The sequence below is a fragment of the Phyllostomus discolor genome, chromosome 15 (genome assembly GCF_004126475.2).
Source record: "Phyllostomus discolor isolate MPI-MPIP mPhyDis1 chromosome 15, mPhyDis1.pri.v3, whole genome shotgun sequence".
NCBI lineage: Eukaryota > Metazoa > Chordata > Mammalia > Chiroptera > Phyllostomidae > Phyllostomus > Phyllostomus discolor.
In genome coordinates, this window is record NC_040917.2 from 15,758,858 (window position 1) to 15,774,410 (window position 15,553).

Below are 15,553 nucleotides of genomic sequence, written 5' to 3' on the forward strand. Positions count from 1 at the left end.
CATCCCTTTCTCGTGGTCGGAAAGAAGACGTAGCCAGTCAGAGGTTGCCTATTTGCAGTAAATAACCACAGAAAGGGTTACCCACACGGGAATGGTGGAGGGTGCAAGGGATTTGGAAATCAGAAATGGATGCGTAGCCCAATGAGATAGAAGTGAGTTATGGTGAAAAGGATTCAGGGGAAGGGGGAGACTGAGTTAGACTTAACTGCACTTTGGGGGGCACTGAGAGGGTCTCTTTCTCCCTGCCCTTCCGCTTATCTCCAGGGAAGGGGCTGGACCAGAATCCACCAGGTCCTTCCTGGCTCCGAGGTTCTGTGGTTCTGCCCTCGAGGACCTCGGCTGCGGGATTCTCAGAGCGGGACCCGGCTCCCCGGCCACTTCCTTTCGTCCACTCCCACCGAGTGTGGGCCGAACACCTGTGAGGTGGGGGCACCTTGCCACGGTCTGGGGAGTCAGACCCCCTGCAGACTCGGGCCCCGCCCTTCAGCAGCCCTGGACCAAACTGGGGAGAGGAAAATGTGATGCCGCCTGGTAAGGGCTAGAATGGACTGCAGCCCACGGGGCCCCCAGACTCCACCTGAGGAAGGGGGAGAAGGCTTCCCAAGCGGTGGCTGGAGCTGAGCCGTCCAGAGAGGAAGGTTCAGACAAGAGGGAGAAAAAAAGCGGAGGAGCAGTGAGCGAAGAGGGCAGGCGTGACCAGCGTGGCGGGAGCAAGGTCCGGGGCCGGCTGCGGAAGCAGATGGTCCCCACAGAGCTTTCTCCACAACGCCCTGCTGTCCCCAGGGGGGCAGCACACCGCCACCCCCCCACCCCCCTCCGTGAGGTCGTCTCACCCAGCTGGACGGGAATGAGCGAACCTTAAACCTGCAACACAAGACAGAGAGACACAGCGAGACAGAGAACAGACACAGGAGACGCTGGGGGGAGGGGACGAGGGGGAGCAACCGGAACACGCGCTGGTCAGAGTGGCCTGTGACTCTGGACTGATTCAGGAGGACCCCGGCAGGGCTGCGCGTGGGGGCACACACCACGCACCCGCAGCTCTGAACACGGGGCCCGTTCTCTCTGAGCACCGAGAAGCAGGCGGCAGCCCGTTCGCCTATGTGCTTCCCACGCACGTGTTTACACGGGGGCAGCAAGATGCGCAGTCCTCTGTCGAGGGCTCCTCGGCCCTGCCGCCACTCGTTAGAAAGGCCGGGGAACCTCACAAACCCCTCCCTTCCAGGGGCTCTTCGTAAAGGTCCAGCTCATGAGAAAAGGCGGAGAGACTGCTCTGGATGCAAGGAGATTGCGGGAAGCACGACCACGAGAGGCGAGGTGATTGGGTCCCGGACTTGGAAGGATGCAGAGCAGTGCTGGGAAACAGGGAAGCCGTGACTGCGAGGGACGACGACGGCCTTGGCCGTGATCGTGGCGGCGTGGTTACGCTGCAGACAGTGTTTCAGGGTGAAGGACCACGGAGTGTCGCCGGAGGGCCCAGCAAAACAAGTGGTGCTCTACGCCCACGGGGGAGGGGGAACAGATGAACGAGGCAGGTGACGACTCCTGGCGAAGACTGTACAGTGAGTCCCTGCCTGACGTCGTCAGTGGGTCCTGTGCCTCTAGGAGAAACGACGAATCTGAGAGAGCCAGTCCCCCCACAGGCTAACTGACAGAAACAAGAGGTGAGCCATCGCAGCATCTCAGCAACGTGCTGGTGCAACGATGGTGAACAAAACGACTTTATTCAGGGCTGTGTGGGTGTTCCCTACACTGACCTGTCAACATTCCCCGACACTGGACATTTCCCCGCAGCCTTAGATTTTTTTTTTAATGGTCCCACCTGCAAACCCCACCAATGCACTGGAAACTCAGAGTGGGGAGGGCGGGCGGGGGCAGCAGCCAGACCTCAGCATGTTCGTGTTGTGAGCGCCCCCAAGAGGGCTCTCCCCTACAGGCGGGAGAGAAGACCACACCCTATTTTATGTCAGGCCTGGAAACTTGTCCAGCCTCTATGAGCCTACCCATCCCGGCTGGCAGGAGGCTTTTCCCAGCTGTTGGAGGTACCAGGAGATTATTACCTGACCCTGCGCCAGGGAGGGGCGGGGCGGGGCCCAGGTGGAAGCCAGCCAGGCCACGAAGAGCAGTTTAAATGCGTGATGAAGCTGGAGGCTGCTCAGCACAGGCGCTCGAACCTGGCTGCACATTAGAATCACCCTGGGCATGGGCGGGTGAGGGGACTAGTCTTAAAAATCCTGATGCCCAGGATTTCTCCCAAACCAATTAAGTCAGCATCTCTGGGGATGGGACCCACACATCAGTACTTCTTACACACCCCCTGGGGATCCCACCGTGCAGTCAAGTCTGGAAAACGGTGCCCCAAAGAGCACACAGCAGACGTTCAACGTCACGGCCAATGACTATGTGGGCCTGGCGATGGGGGAGGACCAGCTACTGCCTGCCTACGGTCACGGCGTCTTTTCCTGCCTGGCTGCCTCTTGCAAGCGGCCCTAAGCAGCTGAGGAGAGAATAGAGTTCCTGAGCAGCTGTGTGCAAACTGCACTGTGAAAGAGGCCAGACTTCGGTGTGTCAGCCTCTGCACATGGTCTGCATGCCTCTTGATGCATGTTTAGGGAGGGCGGGCTCAGGCTGCCACCTGGAGTCAGCCACGTGGTCCCATCAGCAGACACTTCCGGTTAGGAGGGACAGGGTGCCCGGTGGAAGAACGGATGACCTGTGTCCTACTCAGCGTGGGGACAGCCCTGAGACCTGATGCACCTCTGGTCATAAAGAGGCGTGGGTGCCCACCTCCATCTCCCCAGGAAAGGTTGCTGTCCTCCGGCACGGGTAGGGCAGATCCCTGCAAGGCACTGTGGTCCTACGGGACCCTGCAGGCTCCGAGAGGCAGCAGGGGACTTGCCTCGAGGGCTCAAGTCGGCCCTTCCAGCCTGCATGTGCCTGCAGGCCCTGGACACGCGGGAGAGGCTGCTGGCTGCAGGAAAAGCCTGCAGCTCCCTGCACAATCTGCCCTGGCCTGCAAGGAGAGGACCCCAAGGCGGGAGGGAGGAGGGAGGTTGGAATCCCCGTGTCGACAGGGTCCCTCTCTGAAGGGCCCCTTCCTGGGCAGAATGGCAGAATCCTCCAGGGGCTTCTGGAAACACCTCTGCCCTCACCCCACGGACAGACTGGGGCCCTCTGGGTTGGGGACCCATGCCCAGGGGAGGTTTTAAAAGCCCCCAGGAGATCGGGATGTGCTGCGCAGACCTCGGAACTCTGGTCTTGGAGAAGGACTTCCTGGGCGCCCAAGCTGGGCTGCACCTGGGGCGCTGAGGACAGCAGGCCAGCCTCGGAGCTCCGCAGTGATGTGTAGGCATGGTGACAGCCACGTGGGGAAACAGACACCTCTCACTCCACGGGGGGAGGAAACATTGCCTCATCTGTCTGGAGAAAATAAGCTCGCAGTCCTCAGAAAAGCACAAATCCCTGGACACTTCAACCCAACAGCCTCGCTCCGGGGGCCCAAGCGCAGGAAGGTGCTTGTTGCTGGGTCACTGGCAGGGGCCTGGCACACCCAAAACCAGACAGACGGACCGTCCGCACACGTGGAAACACCTCAGCACACTGTGTGCTCTGGGACAGTACGAGCGGCTGTGCAACTGTTTCTAAGAGTGGGGTCTACCCTGGCTGGCGTAGCTCAGTGGATTGAGCGCAGGCTGGGAACCAAAGTGTCGCAGGTTCGATTCCCAGTCAGGGTACATGCCTGGGTTGCAGGCCACGGCCCCCAGCAACCGCACATTGATGTTTCTCTGTCTCTCTCTCTCTCCCTCCCTTCCCTCTCTAAAAAGTAAATAAATAAATCTTTAAAAAAAAGAGTGGGGTCTACCACTAGTGACTGGGGGAGGGGCACGTAATGGTATGTGGGAAACATACGAGTTGCAGAAAGACAATGTTTTCATTATTGACAAGAAGGAAACAGACCAGCAGCCAACGCGGAGTGAGTGTGAACACGAGCGTGGGGGGGTGTCTGTCTGTGTCTGAACACACGTGGAGGTGCCGGGAGTTCTCGGCCCCCAGCTTTCCCGTCAGTCACGCCGGAGAGTTAGGGGCAGAGAGGGGTGAGCAGCTGATCGATGCTTTCTTCATATCAGCTCAGCATCGTTTTCTAGTAGACCCGGGGTCCTGCTGCCTGTACCGTGAGAACAGTGAAGAAAACCCAAAGAGTGTGCCCGCCTCGGGACACAGCTGCCTGGACTCCAGTCCCGGCCACGCAGGGTCTGACTTCACCCCTCTCGTCCTCCTCGTCATTGCTGCGGGGGACTACGGCGCCCACCACGCCAGAGTGCGGCCCACCCCGCAGGGCGAGGACTAAGTGAGATGACGCACTTGACCACTTTGCAGAATGTCCAGCGTATTCCAAGCCACAAAGGATGACTTCGACATTGTCCTTAAGGAAAAGCCTCTTCCTGAGCCACCAAGGGCCAATCCTCTAAGTTGAGGTGAGCCAAGGAGACGCACTCAGGCCCCGCCCTCCCTCCGAACTGCAGAAGGGCGCCTCCCAGCGGCCCTCCTCGGAGCTGCAGCGGTGGCGTAATGACTCCTCGGGGCGACCCGCAGGGCCCTGTGGGTGGGCAGGGTTCCTTCTTCCTCCCTCCAGCCCCGCCTGCCTGCGTCAGGCCGCCCTGCTACCCAGTCACGACTTCTGGGCCGGGGAGCGCCAGGGCTCTCCCGGGAGGGGAGGTTCTGTAAACGAAGAAGGTTGCAATCATTATGTAACTCCGGCCCACCTCCGCAGCGGGCACTTCTGCAAAGCTCACGTCGCGGACATGGATTTGGTCCTGACCTTGGGCCTGCTGGGAAGACTGGCGCCGCAGCTAATTAGAATGATAATGGCCGGTACCTCGTCCAGCCTGTGCTGAGCTAATGGTCTGAGCTTGGGGGACTGAGCGTGGCACGCTGCTCCCTGCACGGGGTGAGGCAGTATGAAGAAGTGGGGTGCAGCCCCCTGTGTTCGGTCCGTCTCCCCTGGAAAATGATGGGAGGGGGACCCATCCTTTTTTCTGAGATATAATAAACCTACAATATTATATCAGTTCCAGTCATACAACGTAAGGATTCAATGTGTGTATATATTGCAAAAGGATCACCACCACAAGTCTAGTTCATATTTGTCACTACACATAGTTACAGAATCTTTTTGTTATGATGAGAACTTCTAATCTACTCTCTCAGCAACATTCAAATAAGTGATGGAGTGTCATGAACTATAATCACCAGGCTGTGTGTGACACCCCCAGGACCTATTTATTTTATAACTGGAAGTTTGTACCTTTGAGATATATATATCATTTTTATATATGCCACATTTTCTTTATCCACTCATCCTTGGCTGGGCACTATCAAAGTTTTCCCATATCTTGGCTATTATTACAAGTTAGTAATTTTGCATAGCTTTGCTCGGGATAAGTTTGCTTTTTTACTCTCATACGCACGTATAAAATCCAGTGGAGAATGAAAGTCTTGCCCTCCCTTTCACGGGATCACACCTGGGGATGATGGGACACCACCAGTGAGGTCTAAACCCCGGGCCAGCTGTTCACTCTCCTGGCTATTTGCCGAGGAGCAGAGTTCAAGGTAAGGCCGGCCATTTCTCCTGACCAAGGGGATGCTGTCTCCGTACAAATTCTTCTCCAGCTCGCAAATCCTGCTAGAGGATAAACCACCCCTCTCCCTTCCTTCACGTACCGAAGGCCTAGCCCCAGGCCCCAGAGTGTGACTGTATTTGCGGACAGGTCTTTAAAGTCGTCATGAAGGTTCACTGAGGCCGTTAGCACAGCCCTGATCCAGTATGACCGGTGTCCTTAGGGGAGATCGGGGCACAGACGCGCACACAGAGGGACGACCCTGTGAGGGCGCAGCAGGCGGATGGCGGTCCCCGAGCTGAGGAGAGAAGCCTCAGGAGAAGCCAGCCCTGCCGACACCTCGGCCGGGGTCTTGTAGCCACCGGAACTGGGAGGAGTAACTTCCTGTTGTCTCAGCCCCAGCCTGTGGCACGTGGTCACCGCGGCCCGAGTGGACGCACAGGCCCCAGGGCGCCCTGCGTGAGGGAGTGTCTTCTGGAGGCTCCTCCTCCCAAACCAGCCACTTCCCAACAGTCTTGTAAAACAGGGAAGATGCTTTTGGCCAGACCTAGCAGCCTGGTTTTGACTCGGAAGACGAGAGTCAGCCAAGAAGGGCCGGGGACAGACCAGACTCGGACACAACGTGTGCGCGCCTGTGGCCGACAGGCGATCGCGTGAGTGCAGACAGGCTGGGGTGTCGAGGGCGGTGTCCAAAGGCGAGGAGCTGTCCTGGGAAATGCAGGGAAATGCAGTTTTCACCCCTAGTGCATGGAGACTTCACTCCTAGTGCATGGAGACGCAAGGACTGCTGGGTAGGGGCCAGGAGCCGGGGAAGCAGAGCCGCACCTGAAACCAGACCCACCTGAGTGACCCCACAAGTGACACCAGGCCTGGAGTGCCAGGTCCCCTTCTGCACTGCACAGAACCATCTCGGAGAAGAGAAATACTGAGATTACTTCCTAGGCGCGGGCTGAGCAGGGACCAGCTGACACAGCTGAGCTGCCCTCCCCAGCCTTACGGTCTGCTGGGGCAAACCGACCCTTAGCAAACTTCACACCACCGACTGTCTCCTTTTAAAGCCCAGAACTGCGGTGCTCGCCGTACCTTATCGATAATGAAAGTGACCCAACAGCCAGCCCTGCTGGCTCCTGGGAGCCCTCTGTGTCACGGAGACTGGGAGGCAGTGGAGGCCACAGTGGCTCACACTGACGTCTCGCTTACACAGCCGGATTTCCCAGACCCTCGCAGAAGATGCCTCGCTTGTCGTTTCATCCATGCCCTGCTGATGGGATCTGAACAACGTGCGTCTTCTCGGCGGAGAGGAACCTCGCACAAGCAGCTGCTTTTTGGGATCCCCACCAGGACCCCAGCAGCACGGACAGTGTCTCGAGAGTGGGTGGGTTGAATGGTGGCAGCAGTGAGGTCACCGAGGGAAGGCCGTGGCAGCAGAGTGTGGTTGCTGGGTGTCGGCCACCCACCTCCCTGTGCCGCAATCGGCGAGCATCGTCCGTCCTCTGGGACGGCGTCCCGGCTTCGACCGTCCGGCAGATGAGGCCAGGGAGCAGTGCGCTGCTTCTGTCCCTCTGGACCCACAGCACTTTGCGTTCCTGGAGCAAACGGAACATAGTCCGTGCGTCCTGCTGCCTGCTGCCTGGCCTGCTCCTAACGAAGCGCAACTCCCTGTGTTTTGCAGTTGTCTGTGCCACAGAGACAGCTTAGGGGTTGGAGCCAGTGACACTCTGTGCTGGAGGGGGACCAGCACCCCGAATGGCTTCAGGAATCACAAATCGCCTGTGTGTGTCGCAGATGGAGTCAGCACCACAGCGCAGCATCACCCTCTCCCCCCGCAGGCAGCCGCATCTGGAGCTGCGGGATCCGCTCAGCACGAGCCCGGCGTCCGGAGGAATGCTCCCTGGAGTCTGGGGGTTCTGTGTGGGCCCCGCCCCTGTCCGGGAACAGGCCGGTGCCCGGTTTTAACTTTAGGCAGAGGCAGAGGCTGGGTCACACTCCAAGGAATAAGTAAGTGGCTGTGAGGATCTGGTAATACTGGCACGCTTTGTGGCCTAGAAACATAACCCAGAAATGCTTCTTGCTTTTTCAGCAGTTTGGAAAAGGGCAAGCATTTGGAGGTCTGAAAAACGGATTTTGTTACTTCTCGTCGCATTCTGGGCAGCGCGGGGAGCCTCTGGAAGCAAAGCTCCCACCGAGAAAAACAAGTTGTCTGCGGACTGCTGACAGTGAGCCGTCCCGCTGGGCTGACCATCTCCGAGGAAGCGGGAAGGTGGGGACTCGCCCCTCCGGTCCACTTAGGCCCCCGGTAGCAAATTACTGCTTTTACTCTGGCTCCATTTAGAAAATGATGGCTCTCGAAATCACACCCCAGAGGGCTGAGAAAGGAAGAGGCCGCCCCGCCTGCATTGCTGCAGCCTGGCTTGCCCTCCAACTCGGCGATCTGCAGCCTCGCTGTACATTAGCATCACCGGGGGTGGCGGCGGGGGAGGGTGCTTTGCAAGCCCCAGCGCCCAGGCTGCGAGCCAGACCAAAGAAGTGGATGCTCTGGCTGTGGGGCCCAGGCCCGGTACGGTTCCCAGCTCCCCAGGCAATTCCAACGTGCAGCCAGGGTCGGGTCTGGGGCTCCTGCTACATCCAAGATTGTGCACACTCGCTGTGCAGGTGGGATGCTCTGATAGGACAAGGCATGTCACACCTGCCGCGGGCCTTCCTCTGGTCTCCCCCACTGGCTTTAATCCCGGGCTCGGCCGTGAGAACCCTGCCTGCCGAGCTGTGAGAACAATAACAGTCCGAGCCATTGCATGGCTGCTGGGCTGATGCTCGCTAATCCCTTTTGCTAATTGACTCGAATCAGACACCACGCTGGGCAATGCAACAGATACAAAAATTAGGTGGCTATGATTCCTGCCTTCAGGGATATGAGTGTGCACAGCACATGGGCAAGCGACTGGAATGCAGGGGATGGTGTGGACAGGGCTTTGAGAGGCTCTCGAGCAGGGTTTCAGAGAAAAAAACGAGAACGCTTTTAGCTGGACCGAGCACGTCTTCTCGGCTGGCACATCACACCACACGCGCGCGCACACACACACACACACACACACACACTCACCCTCCTCAGCACATAACACAGGACTAAGCACACAGCAGGTGCTAAAGGGATGAATTCCGGCTGAACCAATGAATGAACTCACGCCGTACTCAATGGACCCACCAAGGACTCCTTCGACCCCCATTTTGCACAGCCTCCTCCAAGCACCACCAAACATCACCTCGACCTCTCATGTCCAGCCTCTGTCCTCCCCGACTCCCACGTCCCCTCCCACGGCCCTTGAGTCCCTGGGGTGCCTGTCAGAGGCAGAGCACCCTGCACTGGCTGCTCTGTGGCCCGGGTCCCCCCGTCCCAAGACGGAGACCTGCAGCTGTTCTCCCGGGTCCACTCCCCCCACTCTCTGGAATGAACCCCTGATTTGGGGCTGAGCATACATATCCCCAAAATAAGGCCAGGAGTGGCCATTGCCTAAGATCTGACTGAGGAGTCAGGTGGAAGTGGTGTGGGCGAATGCTGGGTCATACCCTCCATGGGAATGGCCCTGTCCTCCTCTCTCCCCTGTCTTGCTGCTGGAAAGGACATCCCGGTGTCACACTCTCCTAACCACGGGCTCAAGGAAATGCCCTGATGACGCAGCGCTCCAAAGGCAGGAGGAGCCTGGGGCCCTGGATGGCCCTGGGAGGCAGCCTCCCCCGACCCCCTGGCCTGCACAGGCACCCCTGACACAGCGAGCCCCCCGTGTCTGCACTCACAGTGGAGGCCATGCCCAATTCCCCACCCCCCGACCCACACGCCCCGCGGTGCCTGCAGTTCCTCGTTATATTAATGAGAAGAGGGAGTTGTTATGGAATCCCAAATTATTTCTGTCAGAACGGTCAGTGATTTGGTGACCGCTCATAGCATAACTGCCAAGAGTCCATAAATCGCCGTTGCTCGCACGGTCAGCCCGAGAGAGCCTGCTTTGCTGATGAAAGCAGTGAGCTGGTCGGCCTCTTTTTCCTGGTCCGCGGTGACTGCGGGAGAAACTGGCCGTCACTCTCGGTGAGCGGCCCGCAGGGACCGGCCCCCGGTGGAGGGGCAAGCCGCTCTGTAGCCGGTGTGGAAAGCCAGACTCCTCCGCAGACACGCAGACGGAAGCAGCAGGGTGAGGACAGAGAGAGCACGGGCTCGGGGGCCAGACGCGTGAGCTGGGGGCTTTGAGCAAGTGCAGGCAGTGGTCACCCAGCCCACGTGGTTGCTGTGACGATCCTGTGACACAGCCAGCCCTGGGCCCCTCCAAAAACCTGCTAAACCTGAACTTCCCGGGATCGGGGCCGGGGCTATTAGTCAGGGTTCTCCAGGGGAACAGAACCAACGGGATGAGTGTGTGTGTGTGCATGCACACGCATGCACGCAGACAGCTATATCTATGTATCTGTATCAAATCTGTATCCGATCTGTATCTATATCTAATCTCTATCTCTATATCTATGTCTGCATCCAATCTATGTCTCTATCTCTATATATCTAGTCCACACCGGTCTCTGTATCTAATCTATATCTGTATCTAATCGCTATATTATATCTAATCTATATCTATATCAGTCTCTGTGTCTAATCTATGTCTTGCCTATATCTAGATGGAGAGAGAAATTTTAAGGAGCTGGCTCACGCAGTTGTAGGGGTTCGGTAAGGCGGTTCTGCAGGGCTTCTCTGTGACGCCGTGAGATCAAGCCTGGGCTAGTCCCCGGAGGGGGAGATGGGGGCCAGAGCCACCCCCACCCCCCACTGGGGCCATCACAGATTAGCTGATGGTCTGCTGAGTGCCCCACCCAAGCCCAGAAGAATGTCCCCTTCTCCACGCAAGCCCAGCCAAGATCCACGGCACCAACCAGATGACCCCGGGGCCAGTGAGAAATGTACATCGTGGTGGTGGTAGGCTGGTTAGCACTCTACCTTGGTGACAGTGGGGATCGAATAAGGATGAGGCCAGCCAGCCACCCAGACCCCGGATGTGAGGGCACTGCTGTGATGTCCCCTGCTCCTCCGACTGCAGCCCTGGGAGCCCCACGAGGATGCAGCCCCCTCCAGCCTCCAGGTCAGCAACCCCATGGCAGCACCCCTAATGACACAGCGAGGAAAATGTTCCATCCTTCCCTCCGACCAGCCAGGAGTTGGCCACAGAGAGGATCTGAACATGAATTATGCAGGAGACACAGTTCCTGAGCTAGCTGCAAGTTCTGTTCCAGGATATTTTTACCTCAGACGTTCCCTCTAGGGGCGGTGAGCTGCCCCACCGAGAAGTTAAACGGAATTAGAAGAGAGCCGTAAAGGAACCCACTCGGCCCCACCGTGGTTGGCGAAGCACATTACAGGGTCCCTGAGGCCCCGCGTGGCTCCTGGCGTTGGAATCCTCCCTTTCCAATGGCGGAGCGATGTGACTGCAGGGACGGTCCGTGAGGAGCACGCTGCAAAGAGAACCAACAGCTTCCCCCACAACGCGGCTGGTTAAAGTGTGGGCACTGGCTAGACGACTTGCCTTCAAATCCCAGTCCCACCCATTTACATCTGACACCCAGGGATGTATGTTTAACCTCTCCCGGCCTTGAGTTCCCCATCTGCTACGTGGGCCACTTCAGAGGGTGGTGAGGATTAAAACATTACTATTTAAAAGGCACAGAGTGGTCACTCAAGAAACTCGAGCTGCTGTGACCATTGTCACGCTGTAGAAACCCCCCAAGAAAGGGAGAATGCTGATCGGGAGAACTTCGGAGCCAGGGTTGGTCTTTGGAAGGCGTTCCGAGCGGCTGCCTGTGATCGCGTGTCTCTTTTCACCGCGTTGCGTCTCTAAGTTGAAGCGCACCACCCGCTCCAGAGCCCAGTGACAAGGGTTGGTTAGCGGACAAAGACGTTGGCAGTCACGTTGATCCCTGCGGCAGGGAGTCCCAGGGATTAGCGACCAGGCACCGTCTCCACCATCTCTCCAAGTATTTCAATATTCGCAGACAGATGTCGTGCTCCAAAGCCACACGGGTCTTTCCCTGGGTTCTGGCCGATAAACGCATTTAGTAGCCTCCTCTTGGGCCAGAGAAATTAGGACAGAGTTCGACACTGTCTACTTATAAATCTGTAGAGTCAGCAAGTGGTTATCTCTGGCACAGAATAAAACTGCTTTTGTGAAAAAAAAAAAAAAGACGTTCCTTCTTAAGAAAGTGGTACTCGTTGACAGTATCAGTTAGCTCTTGCCGTAATAATGCTGCATAACAAATTACTCCGAAAGAGCAATCATTTACACTTGCTCCTGCATCTCCAGGTCCGCAGGGGCTTTCACACCACTGAGCCTCACTTCGGACCGTGACGCCTTCCCCGAGACAGGGAGCGGACTCTGAGGCACGCGAGGGGAGGGGCACGGGTGGCCATGAGCGGTAACACCTGTGGCCTGATCGCTGCCACGTTCTTTCCAGAGTTAAACCTGCAGTGCCTGCCCCCTCCCACCGGGTCACAGCTCCCCAGTGAACTCCACACCCCCACCCACCACAGCCCCCGCCCATTCAGCCTCCTCTTCCTCCATCGACCCACTGGTGCCGCTCGATGGAGAGAGGGAAAGGGGTCCATCCGCTAGAGCTTCTCGCACCTACCAATGTCCAAAACCCTGCTGTAAGACAGGACACGCTCTTGGGGAAGTCTCGAGGGGATGCGGGGGGGGGGGGGGGGGACAGTCGCAGAATTGTCACGCCGGAAGGGACATCCCAAACTAGGCAACGAGGTGCCCCCTCTCAGGCGGGCTCAGTCGAACTCCACGGCATCCCAGACACGAGGTTGTCCCACCCGGGGCCAAGGGAGGTGAGCGTTTCCTCGCTTCCCGGAACAGCCAGTCCACACACGTGCCGACTGCCGCGTCTACAGAAATGTTCTCCTCATTCCCACTCCAGTCTCGGGCTTGCACTTGGGTTCGTTTCCTGTAGCCGTTCCCTGAACTTGGAGACGTCGCAGGGGGCCCCTCGTCAGCGTCTCCCCACGAGGACCCTTCATGCGCCCGAAAGCAGCCGTCAACGCATGGCCTGCTTCGCCGGGTGCCTCCCGCTCTCTGACTCACACTTGACAGTGACCCGCGGAGCCCACGACGTGCTTGCGGGGGTGGGGGAAGAGAGCAGTGCGAGAAGCAAGCGGCTCTTGCCGTGAAAAAAAAAGATGAATCAGAAGCACAAGTCGATGCAAGAATCCTGCAGTTCAGACAATTACCCGAAGAACACATTCTCTGATAATTACAGAGCTAAAAATGGATTCGATTTGCAAAAACCTTCCTTTCTCTGGAGAAAGCTGAGGGGGTGGTTTAACAACAGTCAAGGGCTGAGCCGCATCCCATTCTGGGGTGCTCAGGAGACTAGTTCCAACAAATTTCTTGGAAGGTATGCTCCCCAGAAGGCGGAGGTGCAGACTAGACCCATCAGCCCGCCGCCCTCCCCAGCACGCGCTCACGGCCGGGCCTCTGAGCCCGGAAGCCCCTTCAGAATGAAGGAGCCGGGAGGGCGGTGGCCCGGCCATCCTGCCCTGTGACTCTGCTCACACAGCAAACGACACGTACCTCAGAGACTTGGAGGGTGGGTGCTAAGGGGGATGCCGCCAGCCAAGGACCCCCCCGCCCCCGGCCTGCTCCAATCCCAAGTGTGGGCTCTGGGATGTTATACAGAGCTTTAGGCAGCAGCTCAGGGTCAGGATAACAACAAAACAACATTCGATACACACTGAGCGCTTATGAGCGAGACACACGTGCTATTCTCGTGACCCCCACTTTAGAGTCGCACCGAGGGGTGTGCATCTAATCGGGGCAGAAGCCTAAGTACTCCTCCACCACCCTCCCCCACCTTTTGGGTGGAAGGAACCGGAACAGGCTGAGAGAGACGTTAATAAGATTAAAGTGCCAAGGACAAAGAGGGCAGAAGGTGGAAACACACAGGAAAAGAATGGGACGGACAGAGTGTGGGTTAGAGACCCTCTGTGACCACAGTGGACACAATCCAGTTCAGTGTGACTGTAAAATACACACTTACGTCAGAAGTGCATGCACGAAAAAATGTGTGCTGCGTGCAATGTCGTGGACACTGCTGAAACGAAGCAGCATGAAGATTATAGATTGCCCCAGTGTCCCCAAATGGATGTAGGTTACAGAAGGGCGGAAAGCTGGCTTCAGTCACGAACCAACTAAATAAATGTCTACTGAGTGCCATCGGCGGGCAAGTACCATTCTCCCTCCTGTGTCACTAGAGGTGACAGTGAACAGAACAAAGCCGTCGTCTGGTGGGAACAGACAGACCCACACGCCCCCAACGTGTCTGTGGGAATCAGAGAGCTACCAAATTAAGCTGAAAAACAAGACCTCAATGGCCAGACCACCAGAAACACCAACCATTTAAAATCACATTCAGAAAGAAATCGTGCTCGTGTCCGTAAAGAATGGCCCTGGGGACCCAGGGCTCGGAGACACGGAGGTGAAGGGCTAATGCAGCCAAGTGGCAAGAAGACGGATGCGCTCGGGGCAAGAGGGGCGGGGCGGGAGGAAGATGCCACCAGGAAACAAAGCCGCGGGCACATGGCGTGTTGCAGCCTCGAGAGGATCAAGGGGTGCCCGCCACCCAGGGTGGCTCCCTGCAGGGGTCCGAAGGCTGTTGGGTTGCAGGCCGTGCGATCAGACACAGTCATGACACCTACAGTCTTGGAGTTAGTGTTTCGCCGACCTCGGACTTCCCCCATGGCACTTCCCACTACCACGGTGGGCGGCCCAGAAGCAGCGGAAGAGGCGGCAGCGTGGGAAGAAGAAGGAGCGTGGCTGAGAGGGGAGGATGGAGAGGGCAGGAAATGGAAGCAGGCCCTTGCAGTGCCGCGTCCTGCAGTAAAGTGCCTCTGTCTGCTGCTCACAGACCCGTATGCCCGATCCATGCAAATTTGCAAATGATGACACTAGTTACCATACATCCTGCATGCTTGGATATCCTTGGCCTTGACTTTGAAAGGCCCAAGGGTGCAGCCAGCAGGACCTTGGCAGAGGCAGCCACAAGCCATTGCTAACTGTCTGGCCAGAGTTCATCATCAAGCCATGTAGGAGGATGAGCCCGGCTAAAATGTCATGGGTGGGGACTCACACTCGGCCAGAGAATTCCAGAGGGTTCCTTCGACACGGGGGAGCAAGAGCAGCTTGGAGCAGGAAGGACATAAGGAACAAGCCAGAGACTATGGAAGCGGCGGCTGGAGTGGGTTATTGGTGTCCAAGGTATCACTAGAGCAAATAATCTACAAATTCGTGAGTTACCCTGAATACCACATGTTGTTAGGTTATTTCCTAATCCTTCTGTAGTCCTTGGATCACTAGGAAATTCACCTGCTATGAGGCACCAAACGTGGAACTCTAATGTACTAAGTTTAAAGGGAGAGGTAATAGCTAGAAAATCATTAACTTCTTGGCTAAATTCTCTCTCCCAATGAAAGACACCATTATAGAAATACAGAAATCCAAAAACTTGCACAATCGTTTCCCTGCTCTCGGTGTGGCCTGGCATCTGGTTCCTCTCCTATTCACACGAAGCTCAAAAGCCTCCTTTTGAGTTGCCAGGCAGCTTCCTTAGGTCCTGCCGCCTGTCTGCTCTGGACAGGGGGCAGGGGCGTCCTCGGGCTCAGGGCTGTAGACAGTGCAAGTTGCTGTTCTCTGTATCTTGCTGTAAAAACACGCACTTTCCTGATTGGGGAGGGACAAACCAGCCTCTCTGGCCCTCCAGCAATGTCCCCGAGTTGTGCTGAATACCACGCTCGAGCTGCGCGCGCACACACACACACACACACACACACACAGACGTGCGCGCGCACGCGTCTTCCCACAGGCACTTGGGGCAGCGGCGACCCGCCCACCCACTCAGAGCCGCTC

General features: G+C 57.4%; 1 protein-coding gene across 3 annotated transcripts in view; it reads right to left on the minus strand.

Annotated features, from left to right (window-relative positions):
- CNIH3 (cornichon family AMPA receptor auxiliary protein 3) overlaps positions 1–15,553 on the minus strand; it is a 149,749-nt gene that overhangs the window by 18,792 nt on the left and 115,404 nt on the right. The gene's annotated exons all lie outside the window — the stretch shown is intronic.